Consider the following 5,547-nt stretch of genomic DNA (forward strand, 5'->3'; position numbering starts at 1 on the left):
AGAGCAAGCCTCACCAGGGATCATCCTAACGCTACGTTCACACTAGCTTTGTCAGCAGGCGTCACACAGGCGTTTGGGAAGCATTTTTAACGCTTCTCAAACGCCTATGAAAATTCTGCACACAGTGCTGTTCACACTGAAGCGTTAGCGTCGTGTCGTGGCAAAATTGAGGCCTTATGTCAAGTCAGGAGTGCAATAGGTAGGTGGTCTTTTTCCTGTTTCTTGGGGGCCCCCTCAGGTGCCAATGGTCATACCTGGACACAGCTATGAGATCTTGGAAAGTGAGCGCACTCAAGTCAACTCAGTTGTGATCAGGGGTGGACTGACCATTTGGAAACTTGGGCACTGCCCGAGGGCCCGGGGTCAGCAGGGGGCCCCATGAGATGCCCCTGGTACCTTTTTCATAGGCTTTTTTAAGTTTGGGCAAGGACACAGGGGCCCCATGATCCCCTATTGCCCGGGGGCCCCATGAGTTGTCAGTCCGCCCCTGCAGGGGACCCATGATCTTCTATTGCCCGGGGGCCCCATGAGTTGTCAGTCCGCCCCTGCAGGGGACCCATGATCTTCTATTGCCCGGGGGCCCCATGAGTTGTCAGTCCGCCCCTGCAGGGGACCCATGATCTTCTATTGCCCGGGGGCCCCATGAGTTGTCAGTCCGCCCCTGCAGGGGACCCATGATCTTCTATTGCCCGGGGGCCCCATGAGTTGTCAGTCCGCCCCTGCAGGGGACCCATGATCTTCTATTGCCCGGGGGCCCCATGAGTTGTCAGTCCGCCCCTGCAGGGGACCCATGATCTTCTATTGCCCGAGGGCCCCATGAGTTGTCAGTCCGCCCCTGGTTGCGATGGCAAACACTTCAGCTTTATTGGCATACATCAGGGTTTTTATACTGTAGCCTTTGGGCAGACACACCTTCAGACCATCCAATCAAAATACATGTACATTATTTTTACCTTAACGCAACAATTATTTGTATGAGGTCTGAATTTACACTTTTCTGCCTTATCTTTCACACCATATCTGGTCTAACGCCCAGACCGTGGCAATAATCTGGCCCAACGCCCAAGCTGTGGTTACAACTTTTCAGAAATGACAGTAATGTCGGCCATAGACGGGTTGAAAATCGGATGATTTTTCGGCCAGAAAAAAAAAAAATCAGCCAATTTTTGCACCGTTAGCGGGTTAATTGGTCGGCCGTTTTTCGGGCTTATTGCACATTTTTTTTATCGGGCATGTTGGAAAATTTGCGCCCGATTTTGACGATCAGTCGATTTTCCCAGCAATGATGGGCAAATCGGCTGATTGTTTTACTGATAAAAAATCTGCGCATGAGCCATGACCTGCAAGAAGAAGAAAAAGAAGAAGAAAAAGAAGAAGAAGAAGAATAAGAAGAATTCCAGTCCGCTATTATATTTTATATGAAAAGTCTTGCGGTTGCAACAATGTATCCATTTGTATCCGAATAAAAAAAATCTGTATCCAAAATGGATACATTTGTTGCAACCGCAAGACTTTTCATATAAAATATAATAGCAGACTGGAATTCTTCTTATTCTTCTTCTTCTTCTTTTTCTTTTTCTATTCTTCTTCTTATTCTTACTGTATGTATTGCTCCCCTGTCTCTGCAAAGGACAGAAGTAATTATGCGGTTAAATGCCGGCCGTAGACAGGATGAAAATTGGCCGATTTTTTTACCATTGGTGGTAACGTCGGCCGATCTAACTACTGATTTTTAGTTTTTTGTTTTTTTTTTCAAAAAACGGCCGATTTTCGACCCGTCTATGGCCTGCGTTAAGGTTATCTCTTTTTTGTAAAGTTTGCAAGAACACTTATTTCTACATAAAGCTGGCATGGACAGTTTAGTAGTGTGTACAAAGTTCCTACATATATGTATGTTAAACAAGCATCTTGTATTAGTGTATACAACGTGGATTCAGTTATATTCCATTAATCCTTTCAAGGAGTTGAAGCCTTCCATTCAAGTCTATGGTGCCGCTCCTCAAACACCTGGCAGGCTTTTGCGACGCGGTTGCGAGGCATTTGCAGAGCATTAATGCGATTTAACTTCATTATAGGCATTTGCGGTACGGTTTTAATGCTTGGCAAACCCCTATCAACCGCCTCAAAACCGCACATAGGGCGTTTGGGGAGCGTTTGAGGAGCGTTAAAAACGCTTCCCAAGCGCCTGTCTAACGCCTTTCAAACGCTATAGGGGCGTTAGAAATAAAGTCAAGTGTGAACGAGCCCTTAGGGAACAGCCAAATAGGTTGGACTTTTCTGAGATGATCCATGGGCTATAAACACCTTGCTCAATGTTTAACCCCTCGCCCTCCAAAGGATTTCCCCCCACCTTCACGATCAGGTCATTTTTTGCGTTTCGGCGCTGCGTTACTTTAACTGACAATTGCGCAGTCATGCGACGCTGCACCCAAATGAAATTTACATCCTTTTTTTCCCACAAATTGAGCTTTCTTTCTGTGGTATTTGATCGCCTGTGTGGTTTTTATTTTTTTGTGCTACAGTCATGGCCGAAATTGTTGGCACCCTTGATATTTTTCCTGAAAATCAAGTATTTCACACAAAAAAGGTATTGCATTAACACATGTTTTGCTATACACATGTTTATTCCCTTTGTATGTATTGGAACAAATATAAAACAGAGGCAGAAAAGCAAATATGACATAATGTCACACAAAACCCCAAAAATGGGCTGGACAAAAGTATTGGCACCCTTAACTTAATATTTGGTTGCACACCCTTTGGAAAACATAACTGAAATCAGTCGCTTCCTATAACCATCAATAAGCTTCTGACACCTCTCACCCGGAATTTTGGACCACTCTTCCTTTGCAAACAGCTCCAGGTCTCTCTTATTGGAAGGACACCTTTTCCCAACAGCAATTTTAAGATCTCTCCACAGGTGTTCAATGGGATTTAGATCTGGGCTCATTGCTGGCCACTTCAGAACTCTCCAGCGCTTCTTTGCCATCCATTTCTGAGTGCTTTTTGACGTATGTTTGGGGTCATTGTCCTGCTGGAAGACCCAGGATCTTGGACGCAAACCCAGCTTTCTGACACTGGGCCCTACAGTGCGACCCAAAATCCTTTGGTAATCCTCAGATTTCATGATGCCTTGCACACAGTCAAGGCACCCAGTGCCAGAGGCAGCAAAACAACCCCAAAACATCATTGAACCTCCACCATATTTTACCGTAGGTACTGTGTTTTGTTCTTTGTAGGCCTCATTCCGTTTTCGGTAAACAGTAGAATGATGTGCTTTACCGAAAAGCTCTATCTTGGTCTCATCTGTCCACAAGACGTTTTCCCAGAAGGCTTTTGGCTTACTCAAGTACATTTTGGCAAACTGTAGTCTTGCTTTTTTATGTCTCTGTGTCAGCAGTGGGGTCCTCCTGGGTCTCCTGCCATAGCGTTTCATTTCATTTAAATGTCGACGGATAGTTCGCGCTGACACTGATGCTTCCTGAGCCTGCAGGACAGCTTGAATGTCTTTGGAACATGTTTGGGGCTGCTTATCCACCATCCGGACTATTCTGCGTTGCAATCTTTCATCAATTTTCCTCATCCGTCCACGACCAGGGAGATTAGCTACAGTGCCATGGGTTGCAAACTTCTTGATAATGTTGCGCACTGTGGACAAAGGCAAATCTAGTTCTCTGGAGATGGACTTGTAACCTTGAGATTGTTGATATTTTGCCACAATTTTGGTTCTCAGGTCCTCAGACAGTTCTCGTCTCCTCTTTCTGTTGTCCATGCTTAGTGTGGCACAGACAGACACACAATGCAAAGGTTAAGTGAACGTCTCTCCTTTTTATCTGCTTTCAGGTGTGATTTCTATATTGCCCACACCTGTTACTTGCCCCAGGTGAGTTTACAGGAGCATCACATGCTTGTAACATTCTTATTTATCCGCAGTTGTGAAAGGGTGCCAATACTTTTGTCCAGCCCATTTTTGGAGGTTTGTGTGACATTATGTCGAATTTGCTTTCTTTCCTCCCTTTTTTTGTTTTGTCCCAATACACACAAAGGGAATAAACATGTGTATAGCAAAACATGTGTTAATGCAATACGTTTCGTGAGAAATACATGATTTCCTGGAGAAATATCAAGGGTGCCAACAATTTCGGCCATGACTGTATAAGCAAAAAAAGCAACATTTCTGAGTAAAAAAAAATATTTTGGACTTTTTACTGCTAAACATGTCCAGTAAAAAAATTAAAAAAATTTTGTCATAAATTTAGGCCAAAATGTATTCTGCTTCATGTCTTTGCTAAAAAAAAAACCCAATACATCTAAATTAATTTTTTTTTTTCTTTTTTTTTTTTTTTTTTTAAAGTCCACAAACATGCAACTATAACGAAAAAACCCGTAAGTGTTCACAAAAAAAGAGCAAGTGCAAAACACCACACGAAAAAGTGCACTTAGGGGTGTGCTTTTGTCCTACCCCTAAAGGGGCTGGACCGCTACCCTGATCCCCCGGGGCACAAAGCTCCTGACAGGGACAAGGTTCCCATTTGGTCCTCCTGGCCAAAAGGCCTGGTGGACCACCGTTCCTTGTGTCCAGCCAAAGCCGGACACCCAGTACTTGGTCAGGGGGCTCTCCCGAAGAGAAAACCCCCTAGGGATCAGGGGAGGAAGGAACCAAAAGGCCACACATCCTCCCCCTAGACTTCAGGGCAGGCCCGACAACCCACACCCTCCATCCTGTGAAAAAACACACACAAAAGCAAGAAAAAGTGACAAACGTGGGAGTGTAATAAATTAAATAAATAAAAAAATAAAAAAGTGGTCGTGCCAAATAGTGCACAGACCAGGCCCTGAGGCCTGTAGCAAAAATTGCCCTGGTCCTAGCCATAAGGCCTGGTCCTAAGGGCGCTGTGCAGAAAAAGTTGAAAACACAGTGACCATGTGCCATCTTCACACAGTGAGGTCCCACACCCAGGTGCTACTAGTGGCACCCCTGAGGCGACTACTCAGGGGGCACTGGTTTGCGGACTCTCTGCCTTCCCAGCCCCTGGCCAGACAAGGTAGATCCATCCAAATCAGGAGGTACTGGGTCCTTCAGACGTTCCAAAGGGGAATTACTCCCAGGCCCCAGCTTCTACTCGTGGGCGTCCCGGTTTCTGTTCCCCCCGTAATAGCCATCCAGACCCCCATCATACCAGTGAGGGTACTATACAACAGCCATCCCCGCAAAGCTAGAATGGCCGGGAGCACCCCCACTGGACACTGATAAGAACAGATACTACACTTGATCTTAGCCAAAAGGCCGAGAAGCGATACATATAAATTAATTGGTTTACGTGAAAGTTATAGTGTTTACAAATGGCGGTATAGATAATGGTATTTTTCTTTTCTACTAGTAATGGCGGCGATCAGCGACTTATAGTGGGACTGCGGCGGACATTCCCCCTCCACTGATCTGCATTCACACTGGGCTATAAACAAATGTTCCAAGGCACATTTACATCATCACCTCTGCCAACCAGACCACAGTGATCCCTGCATCTGTAGAACATTCTGTGCTCA

General features: G+C 45.3%; 1 pseudogene; it reads right to left on the reverse strand.

Annotated features, from left to right (window-relative positions):
* Window positions 1-5,139: 5,139 nt before the first annotated feature.
* On the reverse strand, window positions 5,140-5,299 carry LOC149432927 (U2 spliceosomal RNA; annotated as a pseudogene).
* Window positions 5,300-5,547: the final 248 nt, after the last annotated feature.

Source organism: Staurois parvus, unplaced genomic scaffold (assembly GCF_062004578.1).
Source record: "Staurois parvus isolate SC_StPar_1 unplaced genomic scaffold, SC_StPar_1.0 ptg002045l, whole genome shotgun sequence".
NCBI classification, from domain to species: Eukaryota; Metazoa; Chordata; class Amphibia; order Anura; family Ranidae; genus Staurois; species Staurois parvus.